This window comes from Cavia porcellus, unplaced genomic scaffold (assembly GCF_034190915.1).
Source record: "Cavia porcellus strain 051 isolate PalLab524CR breed Dunkin Hartley unplaced genomic scaffold, mCavPor4.1 scaffold_8, whole genome shotgun sequence".
NCBI classification, from domain to species: Eukaryota; Metazoa; Chordata; class Mammalia; order Rodentia; family Caviidae; genus Cavia; species Cavia porcellus.
The window spans coordinates 27026647-27044473 of record NW_026947491.1 but is presented as its reverse complement, the minus strand read 5'-3'; the positions used below and the strand labels follow the sequence as shown (position 1 = coordinate 27044473).

The window sequence follows — 17827 nt, the reverse complement described above, 5'->3', positions numbered from 1 at the left end:
CAGATACTAAAATAAACTTTCGATTGCTGAATAGATGCACAGTTAGTCATGAGATCAATGGTTGTTTGGGTTCTGCTACTGTAATTAAACTGATCCTTTGCAGGAGGGATGCAAAGCAGAGCTGGCTCATAGCATGCAGATTGCAGTTTACCTATCACTGTTGGTATTTTCTCATTTTGTTCATGGAGTAATGAATTCAGAGATATGTGAATAAAATACTTCTATTTGCATAGGTCAGAATAAGGATTATAAATCAGTTTGTGGTAGCTGGATACTACAGACTAAAGACAAGGAATGGAGGTAGTTATTTGAATCTTAGGAATTTTATTAAAATCTTTATGTTGAACTCTGGAGATACACAAATTTTCAGAGATTTAGAGCTTAGCATATGGGAAGCCCTGAGTCCAATTTTCAGCACCAAAAACCAAAAACACCATCCAGATACCATAATTAGACTAATACTTGCCTTTAAAATAATTTTACAAGTCTTGGTCTTAGTTGTCATTCACAATTTTTCTTTAAAAATTGTGATTCTGTTTTCTTAGAATTAAGGAGGGAAAGGCACATCCTTTTAGAATAACCAGAAGACTTGATAGTTGTTGGTGGAACAGATGTACATTATATTTCTCATTTTTTAACTGTTTTAGTGAAGTCACGGCTAAACAATGAGCTTGCCTTTTAGTAGTGGGTTTATTGATGCTGTGCTAAAAGGCTCAAGGTTTCACTTTATCTAATAATATAGTCTACATAAGGGGACAATAGTACTGACCTTTGAAAATTGCTTATCCATTAGATAACTAAACTGGTCCTTGTAAACACATGCTCTCCATAGAAGCTAAAGATAATGGATAGATAAGCAGCAGAAGTACAGAGGCTCCTTGAGACAGACAACTCAGATGCCAGAATAAAACATCGTGGGAAGATCCAGACAGAGGTAGATGGATCCTCTCGACCCAGGAAAAAACTAAAGGGTAAAGAACCGATCAAACATGCAGTCCCAGGGCTACCATTAGAGCTAAGATTAGCCACAGTGCTCTCGCCACAGTGCCCAAATTCACGCAGCTGTGACTTGCCGAGCCACTGAATCCTGCCACTGTGCTTTGACCGAGCTGCCTGAACTCCTGCTGCTGCAACTCTTTGGAACCAAGGTCATGCTGAAGTTGGAGGTCAGCGAGCCCAACAGACAACGGAGCTGGCAAGGGACCTGCATTGACCCAAAGTGAGTGCTGGGAGTAAGATCCTCCCCCAGGAAAGGGGCAGCCAAGTGTATGACATGTTGGAATTGGACAGGATGGGCAGGAATAAGTAACAGCAGTGACTTCAGTCACTTGTTCCCTTCCCAGACCAGATTGGTGGGATATTCTTGGCCTGAGTCACGCCTCTGGCTGGAACTCAGTAAGTCACCCTAAGCCAATTCTGTACATGCAGCACACGCTAATGTAGTGAAGGCCCCCACAGGTTGACTGCCCGGGAGGTGAGAGGCCAGCATACACCACCTCTGTTTGCACCTCAGTGACCAATAGCAAACTGGAGAGGGCAGAAATTCCTAGCCAGAATGCTTCAGAAGAACCATAACCAACAAGGAAAGGGGCAGGGGCCTCCTCTATACACCTGTTTGAAAGAAACCAAAAACATGACAAGAGAAAGAAATAAGAAAAAGTCCCCAGCCCCCAGCCCTGAGAACATTGATCCAGGAGCGGTAAATACAAAAGAGATTGAGGGCAACAAACATGCATTATCAGACATGATATCAGTGAACATAAAGAGGTATCTTGGGGACCTCATAGACAAGCTCAAAAGTGAAATATTTAATCAAGTAAAGCAAGATATAAGTAGATTAATAAAAGAAATACTAAGCACCTCTCAAGAACACATAGATGGAAGAATGGAGGAGCACAAAAAAAAGGAAAGAAACGTTCGATGAATATAAAGAAAACCTAGAATACATGAAGCAGGTTCAAAGAGATTACCAGGAAATAAAAAAAACTCCATCAAAAGCTGGCAAAACTGCTTGAAAGAAACTAAAGATAGGATATCAAAACTTGAAGACAGGTTTGCAATGTGTGATCATAAAAGGAAAAATTTCTTAAAAATAACAAGGAAACAGGCAGTAACAATACAAAGGCTAGAAGACAAGAATAAAGAATGTGAATGAAGAAGCAGGAGTAAAAAAAAAGGAAATGCAAAGGCTATTCACAGAAATAATTAAGGAAAACTTTCCCAGCATAGGAAAAGGAAATGATATTCAAATGTATGAGGCATACAGAACTCCAGTCACCTACAACCAAAACAGAGCTACACCCAATCATATAATAATTAAGATCCATAGATTCAATATAAAAATGGAATATTAAAAGCCATCAGAGAAAAGAAACAGATCACCTATAAAGGAAAACCCATCAAAATCATGGCAGACTTCGACACAAATCAAGAAGAGCTTGGAGCGAAGTATTCCAAGCCCTGAAAGAAAATAACCTCCAGCCCAGAGATATGTACCCTGAAAAACTGTCTCTAGAAATTAATGGAGAAACAAGATGCTTCCATTACAAAGAGGAACTGGGGGAATTCACAACCACCATTCCAACCCTACAGAGAGTACTGAAGGACATTCTAGAGAGAGAGAAAAAAGTACCAGGATTTCAGAACAGTGGCAGAGAGGCTTCAATGAATGGGGCAGAAAGTGGAATGAAGGAGAAAAGCAGACAACTAATGGCAGAAAAAGAGCACAACAGAAATGAGACAGAGAAGATTAGCTATAATCTCTAATATAGATGCCCTTGGTACACTGAAAAAAAAAAAAAAAAGAAACAGGCAAGAGTAGATCAGGAGGCAGGGTCCACCAAGATGCTCTATATAGGAAATACAATTTACCTGAAAAAGGGTTTACAGACCAAAAATCAAATATGAGAAAACAATGCTGTATGTGACAGGGATCCAAAGAGTAATAGGGATAACTCGACCAGCACCTGCAGTTAGGTTGGAAAGACAGGTTTTGTAGGTAAAGGAATACAACTTGAGATCAAGTTCGGGAGTGAGAAGGTTTGGAACCACTTAGGTAAATAGCAGGTTGCCCCTCAGTCTAAAAACTGGGGGAGTTGGTGGGGCCCAAAAATGCATAGTACACCCTGTGGGAGTGAAAGTTGAGAAATAGTCTAAAAAGAGAAGGCAGAGGATATTGTTAATAGTGTATCAGGATTTAAAACCCACATTACTCACACTGCTCTGTTTAGATAGATTATATTCTGTCCCAGTTTGTGTACTTGCACTAGATCTGAGGGCACAGACAGCTATCCCCAAAATAGCAGGATATAGTGTGGTAATCATCCTTAATTCCCTATCAACTTAATCTGAAGCCATGTATAACTTACACTGTTTTACCATCTTTGCTGAATCTGGGTTGTTAGATTGCTGTTTGGTATCAACGGATTTTATTCAAAACTGTGATGATTGATAGTATCAAGTTTGAGAGTATAGGCAGCTACACTGAAGATGACAAGATTCACTATGATACCCATTCTGGTTTGATTATTACTTGTTTTTGAAGTTTTACACTATCTACAATGTTTTGTTTTATACTGTTATGTACTGCTATATTCAATTATACTGTGCCTGATGATACAGACAGTTCTATTGAAGATAACAAGAGACGACACAATAACCATTGTAGAACACCTTGTAATGTGGTTTTATATGACTTTTTCATTTCATGTATATATAGGAATATGTTTTGTTTTGTTTCTCCCTCTAATACAGAAAGGATAGAAATACATGTTGACTCATGCATGCGTAGAACCTATAAACAGTTTATGAGAATTGATCTTATAACACATGATGAAATGAACAACTACTTTGAAGAAAAAAAGACACTACAGTATCCAGTGCTGTTCCCATAGCGTCATGATGTGAAATTCAGCAATACTATTATTCTTTGTTTGGAATGATTTTAGCCTGCTTTGGTTTGTTTAATCTTGACATACATGAAGATATGGATAACTGCATTATGTTTAAGTGTATAGGATTGTTAATCATATTACTAAGTTTTTGTCGGGTAGTTGAACAGAACTGTTTGCAGTCTTGCTGTTTAAATGTCCACTTTGTATGCTTCATTTTTGTAACTTGAACAACTATTTGTAAGAGGGCAATACGTAATTATCAACTAGTGGTTTCTTACTGTTTTTCTTTGAAATTATTATTTCTACCTTTTTTCTGTTTTACCTTTCTTTAGATAAAAAGAAACTGGTCCTTTGTAATCACAGTTGTTGAAAAGGTCCGTTCCTTTACTCAAAAGAAGAAAGAGCTTTATTAATTTGTAGATTTAACTATAGCATATGATAAAGTATTTGAGAAAATGGCAAAACAGTGGGAATTAAAATTACCACTGGAAATTAATTCACTTGTTAATTGAATTGGTTTCCTTAAGGATATGAAAGTCCAAGAGGTCCTGTGACAGGTTTTCCAGGAGGCAGAGTGTCATATGAGGAAAACACTTGGCGCATAGTTGAGGCTCTGGGCTTCACCCCTGGTGGGCAAGTAATTTAACGTCTTGTGGCCTCAGGTTCTTAGCTGGTGAAGACTTGAGCGAGCACACCAATCACCTCAGGAGCCTGGCACACTGTGGGGTGGTTCAGAGGTGGGGCTGAGCCTGAGAGTCTACAACTTCCCAATGTGGGTGGTACCCATGCTGCTGGTCCAGGCATCAGTTTGCAGAACAGACACATGAATACATAATAGCTGTGTTTTCTTGTAGCTCTCAAAGTCTGATTCTAGTTTGGTAAATGCTAGGTGTTAAGTGTAATATCTTAAAAGTTTGCTAACCAGAATCTTAATTTTATTTTTTAGTACTGAGGATTGAAATAGGGCATTTACAGTGAGCTATATCTCCAGTGCTATCTTAAATGTTTTGAAGTGTTGCCTCATAAAGCTGCTAAATTACCTGGGCTAGGCTCAAAAGTGTGATCCTCCTGCCTCAAGCACCCAGAGTGCTGGGATTACAGGTATGACCCACCACACCTAGCTAGCCAGAAATGTTTAACTGATCATTTCTAAGGTTTGTTTTTAAATACACCTGTACTGCCTTCCTGAAAAAAGAACAGATATAAGAATAGTAAAATATTGTAATTGTTAAAACTGAGTAATGTATACACACTTTTCCCTTATTAGTCCCCAGGTGGCGAGTGTTTTAAATCTATACTTTTTATTTTTATTTATTTTTATTATTATTTTTTTCTTTTTCAATTTTTATCGGTACCGGGGATCGAACTCACGACTGCCTGCTTGCAAGGCAGGCGCTTATGCCGCTGAGCTAAACCCCCAGCCCCTTTTAAATCTATACTTAAAAAGAACAAAACGTAAAACAAAAATAATGTGAACCTGCTGCATTCTGGCCAGGCAAAATTCCTCAGCACCTACTGCTGGTGGAAGTGAGGTGGCTGCAGCCTGAGCATTCCCTGGAGGGTGCAACTGCTCCCTGCTCCTGACTATGGGCTTTGGCTTCTGTTGTGTGTGGCAGATGAGTCTGTGTCAACTAAATGCGAAAGTGTCATAGTTTGGGAAATTGACTTTTCAGACTATAAACGCAAAATAGATTTTGGTTGCGTTGAACCTTTCAAATATTTACTGTATTTTTTTTTGAAAAGACATTTTATTATTTTACTATCACCATGCAGTATTAGAATGCATTTTCTCCAAGGTACAGGATAACGTTTCTCTCTGATTCTCCCAAGAACCTCAATATCATCTGTCCTTTGGAGGATTCAGTTTCATATGACGTCTGTGATACTGTCCACGAGGATACCAATGATGCTTTGTTGTAAAGAACATTTTGCTAAGTTGTTCTATCATGGGTCCTTGCTCAAGACATTCGTTTTCTTCTAATCTGGTTTTCAGCACTTGATCATGTGTTTCTTCAATATTTTGGACAGCATCTGGTTGAGGAATAGGTCTTGTGTGTTCATATGGAATTTCACAGAAGGGTGGTAGCATACGATTGTCCTGCCATCAGAAGTCAAAGCAAGCTCTACTTTGCAATTATAGTCATCTGGAAGAGAAGAATACGTAGACTTACAGCAAACATGAGGTAAAGCTCCATTTTGGATTGGAAATAAATGTTTCAAGAGAGCGCTCTTTGATATGGCCCATTTCACTGCTGCTGCTGCTGCCGCCGCCATAATATATCAAGAAGCTTATCAGGTAGTGTGAAAAAAGATGGGGAAGAAACTGCCTTTAAAATCTGCTTCTAGGCACCAATTTTCATTCCACTAGGCTGCCATCTTGCCCCATATTTACTGTATTTTAATAGTACAAAATTACTTAAAATAAGGTGATGTGTACCTTCAATAAACGTTATTCACTATCCTATGGTCTTTTAGAAGTGATGTTTTTATAATGTTGCTTTTAAGCCCAGAGTTGTTTTACACTCGTAAAATAAAAATTTGAGTTCCACTAGATATGTATTAGAGAGTAGAAAACAAAGAGAAAAATGCTTTGTTTTGGTAAGGGTTTAGGGAAACGACCAGAAAATGTTTGGCAAATAACATTTTGATGTGTAGACAAATAAGTTCTAAGAAGCCTTACTTACCTAGATTAGTTGTTACATGGATATTTGTATAATTTCTAATTATGTCTTTGATCTCATTTAGGAATTATTTTTAATTTTATTGATTTTTTTTTTTTTTTTTTTTGAGACAGGGTTTTACTTCATAGTCAAAATTGGCCTCAGACTCGACATCCTCCTGCCTGTAATCTCCCAAATGCTGGGATTATAGGCATGTGCCCCCACACTTGGCTGAGACTAGTGTTTTAAAAAATCACAAATAGTGCCAGGTTAAAACTAGAAAAGAAAAAATAAAACAGCTCGAAAACAACCCCCCCCCCCATTTCAGCTATTACCATTTCACTATATTTTCTTTGTCTTTAATGTGTTTTATGTATTTTTCTTTTTAAGATGCATATCCTTTTATCCTGATTTTTTATCATATATCATAAAATAAGCACTTTCCATTTTTATAGATTCTTCTCATTGTTAGAAATATTTTAAAGGCCATATAATACTACATTTGGATATACCTTATTTGCTTAACCATCCTTTTGTTACTTGTAGTTTTTCACTTAAAAATCATATTGAAGTGGATGTTTTTGTGTGAATGTGTGGCTCATTGGATCCTTTTTCATAAGTGGATATTCCAGGAACTGTAGTTTCCAGTAATGACTGATTTGGCTTTATTCTGAGTGTACTGAAAGCTTTGTACAATGTGTTGGGGAGGTGTCTCAAAACTGATTCCTTGTGGCTTTCTTGCTTGGACCCAAGGACCCTTCCTTCTTTACTGTTACACTTCTGTCTTTCTGAGTAGAGTGAGTTTTGTCCTGTCAGAACTATCTGTTGATTCCTGTTAGTGCTTGATGATTGGCTTGCTTACTTCAGGAACCACCCTGCAGCAGGCCAGGCCTCTGCCACGGAGCTCAGTTCCTGTCTTCTAGATTCCTGTCACCTTTTCTCAAAGGCTTTATCAGATGTAGGTCAACTTTGGGGGTGGGATGTTCTGTTAGTAGTTTTATAGAAATCACAGTATATCCTTTGAAGAAGTGCACAGTGCTGGTTGTCTGAAATTACAGATGTTTTCCCCAGTTTACTCCTTGCTGGATTCTATGGATTTCTTTTATGTGTAAAATAGGTAGAGATATGTCTGGAATTTGTTTGGGTGTAAGGTAAAGATCTAAGTAATTACTATTTTATGTACGTGTGCTTACTTTTAAAGAGAGTCAGGGGTTGCTGTAAAAGCTAAGCTAATGATCTAGCATATGACAAGCAATACTTTGCATTATTATGTCACTCTGTTCCTAGTTTTTTCTGTAGCACAATGTGTGGAAATTATTTATACGGCCTGAAGTCCTTATGAAGCACAATTTGCATTAATCTTCAAAGTGCTCTGTACTAAAAGACCTTTCTTATCCATTTCTTTTTTTTAATGATACGGTTTAGAAAGGTGATTATATATATCTAAAATAAATCTAGTTCTTATATCAGAGAAAAATAGAGCAAATATGAGCTTTCATAATTTAACTATTTAGTACCTCCTGCAAACTTATTCATGGATCATTTAAATCACTAGGCTATATCCAGTGACTGGAAGTTCTAAGTCTAGCTAGTGCTTAGTTACTCTTCATATTTGTTTTGCTTTGCTTTGCTTTTAAACAGATGTAGTTCAGGCTGGACTTGAACTTGCTGTGTAGTCCAGGCGGCCTTAAACTCCCAGTGATCCTCTTGCCTCTTGCCAGCATTGGTCAGATCTTGTTTTAAACATCTCTGACACAAGAAAGTCTTTTATTTTTACACCCTAGAGTTTGAACTGCTTGTTTCTGTCAGAGAAGTTTTGGTTAATGTAAATCATCTCTCCAAACTGTACACTCTGTAAGAGCAAGCATCTATTTTTTTAAAATACTGTGTTATATTTCCAGTATGCAGCACAGTGAACGTCTATCAATATCACTTGAGTAGGTGAAATAATTCTTGACACAGTCTGGATGAAGACGTTCATATCCCTGAATGAATGCTCTAGAAATGTCTTTTCTATTCCGATTTATTTTTAGGCCAATTCTCCTTTGTCCATTATGGCAAGTAGAATAAAGATACGAGGCCACTTTCTGTTGGAGAATTGTAGAGTACATCTAGTGTTTTGAGTAAGTTTTGAACTGAGTGTGATTCTTAAATTCATCCTGAAAGAGTATGCTTCTAGGTTGACCAGAGCTATCAGAGACTTTTTGGTCCAGACTCTTGATAGCTCTGTGAACCAGGGTTAGCGAGGCTCTGTGAGAGTTGCACTTCTGGGTCAAACTGCAAAATGGACCTGCAGGGATAACTAGGTTGTGAATACCACTGATTCTCGTCAGTCCAAGATGTTTATCCCAGAAAAAAAATCAGTTTGCCATGGTCCTTAAGTACTAAAACACAAAACAAAAAATATACACACACTAATTAAATGAGCTGTACAAAAAGTGCTAAGAAGTTATTATCATGTAGTACAAATGTAAGTATTTAATTATGCAGAGTTGGGATGAGTCAGCTTTTGTGTCTAATATTCAGTGAGGTAGGAACTTTTTAATTCAGGAAAGCATGAAATTTCTTTGAAAATGCATAAGTTGTACCAAGTTGAAAATGATGACTTAACTCTCCTCTTTTGTGTTTCAAACCTTCCTCAGTTTAACTCATTTCTGATATAATTTAAAAGTCTCTTTCACATCCTTGGAATAAAAGGAGATGAGTGTTGGCTCATGGCTAGAAACAGGAAGACTTCACTGATCACCTTACTGTAACAATTTAAAATTGAGGTCCTAGTCTTTGCTCTAAAGTTTAAAACTTTCCAAAGAAAATATTCTATTAAGTAAATTATTTGGAGCTTGTTCTCATTAGAGAATTGTCATCGTGTCTGAACATGGCATGGATGTGACAAATTTTCCTTGTCTTCAGTGTAATTACTTTTAAAGGATATGAAAGTATATTCTTTTTTCATTATCTTTTTGATTTTGATACAGTCTACTGATTTTATTTTGATTTTCTTTTGGCAATAATATTTAAAACCTGGGAGTTTTAAATTATTTTGGAATAATGGATCTCATTGAGAATATAGTAAAAGTTTTTTTAAACTTAAGTTTATTGGTTAAGAAATAAGGTTATTGGTACATTTTAGGTACACTTACTGATCAATTCATTATGAGACATTTATACCTGTACATGATAGATCTGGGTTTTTTTTTTCCCATCCTCTTCCCCTCCCTTCAATCCCTCCAATGCCTTATTTACAAAAGCCTTGTTTCCATTTTTCCTTCTCCCCCACCAAGTTCTCTTTTCCATTTGAACATTTTCATACTGTTTCACAATATACATTATCATCTTTGTCCTTGTTTACACATTTGGTTTCTCACACCAGAGAGTGTGGTGTTTACACATGTGAATACAATTTATTTCACTTAAGAGTATGATCTCATAGTGCAGGCAGTGTGACACAGCCAGATCTGCCCCTGTGTGTGGCTGCCACCATCAGAAAGCTTGCTTCCTGCAAGCAGGCAGCATGGGCAGGGAAACACAGCCAGATACTCCCCTTGTGCACACAGCCTGCCTTTGGAGACCCCTGCTTCCTTTGGGCAGCTAGTGCCCACTGAGAGAATCAGACAAACACACCCCTGTGTGCCTGCCGCTCTCAGGTGAGTCCCAGTGTAGGCACACAGGCTGAGAGAATCAGACGCCCTGCCACCACACACCCCTGGCCATTGGGCAAGCTTCTGCCTAGCTACATGGGTCTGGAGAAGCCCACCCCACACCTTGCTACCTCCCTGGAAACCTAGGTTCAAAGAAACCTATTCCTCTACACTGCGAAGGAACAGCCAACATGGGAAGTACGTGGGACCCCACAACCAGCTTCTTGGGAGGAACCCAGGAAAATGTCAGGAAGAAGCAAACAGCAATCTCAGACCTCCAGTCTACACAGAAGAAGTCTAGATGGAAGAAAATGGCAAGCACATACCTGAAACCTCAGAGAGGATAGCAACTGGAGTAAAGAAACAACTTCATGAGACTGTAGAAGTGATCAGATTAGAAATAGCATTTCAGATAAAAGAAGAAATCACAAACATAATGAAGAATTGCTGAGCATATCTAAAGAAGACATAGATAAAAAAGAGGAATGTAGGGAAATGATGGCAACCTTGAATGAACAATATAGGAAGGAATTAGGATACATGAACCAGATTCAAAGAGATATCCAGGAAATTAAAAAATTGAAAACTGGCAAAACCACTTGAAAGAGGTTGAAGGTAGACTTTCAGATCTTGAAGATAGAATCACAGCTAGTGATCATGAGAGATCTCTTAATAACAAGGAACCAGGAAATAACGGTTCAGCGGCTACAAGACAAAACAAAGAAAAATAATTTAAAGTGATAAGTATCAGTGAAAAACCAGGGATCAATACAAAGGACAAAGACTATTTACAGAAGTACTAGCAGAAAACTCCCCAAACATGGGAGAAGGATCTGGCATACAGATAAGCGAAGCATATATAAAACTTCAACTAACCATAACCAAAATAAAACTACACCTCTACCTATAACAATCAAGATCCCAGAAATTCAGTTCAAGAACAGAATATTAAAAACTGTTAAAGAAAAGAAACATCACCTATAAAGGAAAACCAATCAGAATCGCAGCAGATTTGTCAATACCAGCCATGAAGTCAAGAAGAGTTTGGAGTGAGATGTTTCAAATCCTGAAAGAAAACAACTCCCAACCCAGGTTGATGTACCTTGCAAAACTGTCTTTCAAAATTGATGAAAAAATAAGATATTTCCATTATAAATAACAACTGAAGGAATTCATGACCACCAAACCAACCCTACAGAGAGTGCTAAAGAATATTCTAGAGGGAGATAAAGATGACCATGGTTCCAGAAACAGCAGCAGAGGAGGACTGCCAAACAAGACAGGCAACTGAATGAAGGGGAAAAGTGGAGGGCCAACAGCAGGATAACATGGCAGAGACAAACCAAAGTATGCTGGTTGTAACCATTAATGTAGATGGCCTCAAGTTAGCAATAAAAAACACAGGGAGGGTGGGTCAAGAAACAGGATCCATCAATACATTGTATACAAGAAACAGACTTAACTCAAAAAGAAATTCATAGACTAAAAATCAAAGGAGAGAAAACCGTTTTCCAATGACAGGAGACCAGAGAAAAGCAAGGGTAACTTGCCCATCAACCACAGAATGGATAAGAAAGATACGGCATTTTCATACAATGGAAAGCTACCCTGCTATAGGATAATCTTGAGGCTCTTGTAGGTAAATGAATGCAACTAGAGATCATGCTCATGTGTGAGATGGTTTGGACTCAACAGGTGAACACCAAGTTATCTCCTTAGCATAAAAAAACTGAAGGAGTTAGCAGGACCCAAAAAGCACAGTAGATATTATGAAAGTGATAGGGGAGGAAATGCCTAAAAGAGAAAGTGGTAACCACTGTTAATTTCCTATTTTCTTGTTTGTGTTCTTGTATCGTTTTCACAATTTTGTTAGGTTTGGTTTTATTCTGTCTTGTTTTGCTAGATTTTACTGTGTCTGATGGCATGAGCAGCTATCTTGAAGATAGTGGGATGTATTATGGTAATCATTGTTGATTTTCTATTACCCTATTTTGAAGTCCTGTAATGCTTTCATTCTTTTACTTTGATTGGTTTTATTGTCTTGTTTTATTTGATTTTATTATGTGTGATAGTTTGGTAAGCTGTTTTGAAGAAAACAAGGCATTATGGTAGCCATTGTTTATTTCCTATTACTTTATTTTGAAGTCCTGTAATGCTTTCATTCTTCTATTTTGATTGATTTTAGTCTGTTTTGTATTGATTGATTTTATTATGTGTTATGGACAGCTGTTTGAAGAAAACAAGAGACATTATGGCCCCATTGTTGATTTCCTATTATCTTGTTTGGAAGGCCTATAATGCTTTCATTCTTTTATTTTGATTGTTTTTGTTCTGCTTTGTTTGGTTTGAATTTTATTGTGTCTGATTGTATGGACAGCTGTTTTGAAAAAAACGAGAGACATTATGGTAGCCATTGTTGATTTCCTATTGTCTTGTTTTGAAGTCCCGTATTGCTTGTATTGTTCTGTTCTGATTTGATTTGTTCTGTTTTGTTTTGTTCTCTTTAAAATAAAAAAGAATTAAAAATTGTATGATCTCAAGGTATATTCATTTACCTAAAAAGGTCTCAAATGTATTCTTCTTTATGGCATAATATTCCATTGTATTTTAAAAAGACCTCACATCTTTATCCATTCATCAGTTGAACAGTTGCTCCTAAGTTAACAATTACAAACTGTGCTGCTGTAAACATGGGTGTGCATACATTGCTGTTGTATGATATTTTAATTCTTTCAGGAAGGTACCAAACTAGTTTTGAGGCCTCTCCACACTGATTTCCACAGTGGTTGCACCAGTCTGTACTCCCACCAACAGTGAAGAAGTATTCCTTTTTTCCGACATCCCCTCCAGCATTTGTTATTGGTTGACTTTTTTGATGAGGTGAGATGGAATCTCAACATTGTTTAATATGCATGTCTTGAATGACCAGTGATGTTGAAGTTTTTTTCATATATTTATTTGCCATTTCTACTTCATTTGAGAAGAGTCTATTCATTTCACATGCCTGATTTTGCATTGGGTCTTTAGATTGGTGGGGGAGGTCTGGTTTTTCTGAGTGCTTTTTATATTCTAAATATTAGCTTTGAAGAACAGCTGGAAAGATTTTTTCCACTCTGTGGGTTGTCTGTTCGTGGTTCATCTTGCTATGCAGAAGCTTTTTAATAAGTTGAGGTTCCAGTTTTTGATTCTTTGTGATATTTCCTCTGTGAGTGGGGTTTTGTTCAGAAAGTCTTTGCTTACACCAGTGTCTTCAAGAGTTCTACCTATTCTCTTTTCCAGTAGATTTAGTGTTTCTGCTTTAATATTTAGATCTTTGGTCCATTTTGATTTGAGTTTAGTGCATGATGAAGAGACATGGATCTAGTTTTAGACTTTGACATGTGGAAAGACAGTTTTTCCAGCATCATTTATTAAAGAGGCTGTTGCAGTCAGAAGTTGGGAGGAGAACAGTTAGAATCAGGACATGGGGATTATAATATTATTTTTATGATGGTCACCCAGAGTTAACACAAGAAGATGCAAGAAATCTATCCACAACACTAAAGACAGAATGTCCAGCCAAGGGCCTAAATCGCACAGCAATGTCCCACATGAGTCCAGATGAAGAGCCAGAGCTCATGACAGTGCCTACCACAAGTCTAACTGGAGGTCTAGAGCCCACAAGAAGGACTCACACCAGTCTGGCTTACGGATCTGTGCTGGGAAGGCCCAAAGGTCAGTGGTGGAAGCCAGGAAATCTATGCCAGCAGGGTAAAGGAGCTGTGCTGGTAGGTCAAAGGTTCTACACTGCAGCTGAGAAGTCACACTCATAACAAAGACCAGGGCTGTCCTGAAAAGCAGTACAGCCATGTCAGTGACATGGAGGCCCCAAGCTCCTCTAATGACAAGCACAGTCGAGTATATGCCAGGAAGCCAGCATGACAAGTTCATCCTGGAGACCAAGCAGCACACATCTTCCCCTCCAGAGCCAGGAAGCATTGCTTGATGTGATGACCAAAGCTTCTCCAGGAGAACGAATGGCTCAAACAGCAACACGTAGGAGAACCCACAAAGCCTCAATGCCTCAACACACCTCAGTGCCTCAACACATAGCTTCTCCTTCTCCATGTCTCTTTATGCTGGCAACTTTCCTCTGGGAATCTACACTCAGCACCATACTGGCATTAAGTTGACCACCAGTTTTTAATCCATAACAGAGGGTCTCTTTCTCCCAGTGAACATGTTTAGTCAGTTCCTTTGTCAAAGATAAGGTGTCCTAAGTGTGTTTGGAGTTGTTTCTGCATTTTCTAATCTATTCCATTGATTCTTACGTCTGTTATTTTTGTCAGTTCAGTGCTGTTTTTATTAATAGTAGTTTTGTATAATTTCATATCAGGAATTGTGAAGCCCCCTGCTTTGCCTTTGTTGCCCAGAATTGCCTTTGGTAATCTAATTTTGAATGTTCTAGAAAATAAATGCATATTCAAAATACTGTTGATAATTTCAAGCTTTTCACAAGTATCATGAAATCTATCCATGTATAAATGTTGCTTACCTTTAGATATATTACTAGTATTTAATATGCCCCATTTTATTCAGTTTCATTAAAATTGATTTATAGTGCTATAATTGAATTTGGGCAGTGAAGTTTTTGGTTTCTCCATCTGCAAGCACTCACAAAGTAAAAGAGACAGTTATGCTAAATGAGTCCTTTTTTTTAGTATGGGGGATCGAACTCATGGCCTAGTGCTTAGCAGGCAGGCACTTATGCCACTGAGGTAAATCCCTGGCCCTAAATGAGTGTTTTTGGAGGGATGCAGAATTCTAGGCAGTGGCTACCAGTGTGGTGGATATATTCATGTTGGTTTTTATCATTCTGAGTTTTAAAAATATAGAGGATTCTTAATAAAAATTGACATGATTTTGTGTTGAGCATTTTTAAAAAGTTTGTCTTGTTTTGTTTTTGTACTGGATATTGAATTTAGGGCCTTGCACATACTAGACAAGTGCTCTACCACTTAGCTATGCTCCCTTTTGTTTATTTTCCCACTGAATTGCCCATGCTAGGCTCAAACTTGTGGTCCTCCTGCATCATCTTTTCAAACAGAGGCATGTACCAGTGTGCCCAGCTTAGAAGAGTATTTTCTTCATTTGGTGGCTGTTGACTTCTTTTTGTGGCACTCAAGATATTTTTGTGGTTGTTTTGTTTTGTTTTTTTGTTGACGGCATTGTGGAAACTCAGGATCTATGTCACCACACCCAGCCTGGTAATGCTCTCATAGGATGCATAAGTCCCCCTCTCGAGGATTCTTAACCTGCCATATGACTAGACACATATGTATTTTTTTTTTTATTTTAAAGAGGGTAAGATTAAACAGAACAAAACAGATCATAAGAAACAATTTTAAGAAGCATAGATTTCAAAGCAAGTCCACTGGAGATCTTTACTGTCTATCTTATTGTCTCTAGTTTTCCTCCAAATAGTTGTCCCCATCTTAACAATATAGAACTAATCTAATCATAACAGGATGATGAAGGCTTTTTAGGTCTTCAAGACCTGACATTGGGGAAGTCAATAATGACTGCTATAATGTCTCTCATTCTCTTCAAATTAGCGGTCTTTCTTTACGTATGCTGAAATTGAACATAAGGGACTAGATTAATATCACTCCGAACAGTGAATAACAGTATTGCTAGATTTTATATCATAATGCTACAAAATTAGCACTGGGTATCTTAGTGTCTCTTCTTTTTCAGAGTATCTGTTCATTACATCGTGCATTATATAATGTGTTCCTGTAAACTATTTAGAAATTCTCCCCATGTGTGATTCTCTACACGTATATCTATCCTTTTTGTATTATAAGGAAAAACAGATCAAACAAGACAATAAGACAAATTCCTAGAAAAACATGAAATGAAAAAGACATAAAACCACAATATTAGATGATCTACAATAGTTACTATGCTTTCTCTTGTTATTTTCAATAGAATTGTCCACATAGTCAGATATAATATAATTGAACATAGCGTTACATAGCTATTTTAATAAAAACACAACTTTGGAGACATTGTAGGACTTCAAAAGCAGTTAATATTCAAACTGGAATGGGTATCTTATTACATCTTGTCATCTTCAAAGCAGTTGCCTCTATTCGTAGACTTGATACTATGAAGCATACCAAATTTGAATAAAATCAGTCAAGGCAAAACAGCAGGGACACATATATTTTTAAAATCAAAGCGAACCAGAAGACATTTCCATAGTCTGGGCTTCTTTCAGTGAATGTACTTTCCTTAAAGATATGCTGAGTCTGTGAGTTTAAGGTGACTGAAATTTAAATTTTTCTCTCTTCTTTTGCTCTAGTGTCAGACATCTTGTGATTTTATAGATTATTTCACCATCTTCACTTTTGGTTGTCTCATTCCACATCATGACTTTATTATGATCTAAAATCAGCATTGACAAGTACTCAGTTTACATCTCTAAACCAGATCTTTTTTCCAGATCTTTCTCCTGAAATCCAGACTTAAATGTCCAACTGCCTTCTTAACGTCTCCTTTTGGATTGGCGCCTCAAAATTGTTATGTCCAAAACTGAGTTTATAGTATTTCCTCTAAAAAGTAGCCCTCCCCTTCTCAGTTGATGCTGAATCCATCTGTCAGAGCCGTTCTTTATTCCTTTCTCTTACTGAACGTGTTCAGTCACGGTAATTACAGCGTCAGTCTTCAGAATAAATCCAGAGTCCAGTTCATCTCAGTATCTCCACTTTTACCACATGGTCATAGCCACTATTGTCTCTTCCTTGGATTACAAACTACTATGAGGCTGAAACTTCTAGAACCTGAATGTTTGTAGCAGGCACAAAATAATTTGTTGAATGGATAAAGATGGAAAGTATTTCAGCTGACTGGTCCAGAACTCTAAGATGCTGAGGTTGGAGGATCACAAGTTCAAATCCAGTCTGAGGAACTTAGTGACTTAGCAAGACCCTGTCTCAAAACGGGGATGTTGGGGATGTAGCTCAGTGGGAATGCCCTCATTCTGTCCCCTGCACTGCCAAGCAAACACAAAAAAACTCCTTCTTTACATAGATTTACCTATTTCACAGCAGAGATAACTTAAAAAAAGTACAACTTTGTTTTAAAGTAACTTTAGATTTACAGAATTCCAGAGACAATTGAGAATGTATGCTTCCCCTATTTTGTGCAAACACTATCATTTCCTAAAACTGTGGAGGGGCTGGAGATTTAGCTCAGTGGCATAAGCACCTGCCTTGCAAGCAGGTGGTCATGAGTTCAATCCCCGGTACCGATTAAAAAAAAGTAAAAAAAAAAAAAAAAACAAAAAACTGTGGAACATTTATAAAAGCCAAAAGTAATAATATTGGAATTATAAACTGTAAACTTTATTTTGATTTCATTTTTTCCATTTATCTTTTTTGCTCTTGATCAATTCAGGATAATGCATCACATTTATCAGTTTGTGATTGGTTGGTTGATTGGTTTTGTTGCAGTGCTAAGGACTGAACGCAGGACTTACATGCTAGGCAAGTACTCTACCACCCATCTATATCCCCAGCTACATTTAGTTATGTTTTTAAATCATCCCTAATCAGTATCAAGACTGCTTTTTAAAATACTGTAAGCATCACTG

General features: G+C 37.5%; 1 protein-coding gene and 1 pseudogene across 5 annotated transcripts in view; one reads left to right on the top strand and one right to left on the bottom strand.

Annotated features, from left to right (window-relative positions):
• Positions 1-17827, top strand: part of Dennd5b (DENN domain containing 5B) — a 172460-nt gene that overhangs the window by 37706 nt on the left and 116927 nt on the right. The window lies entirely within an intron of this gene.
• LOC100712815 (large ribosomal subunit protein mL42-like) lies at positions 5613-6270 on the bottom strand (annotated as a pseudogene).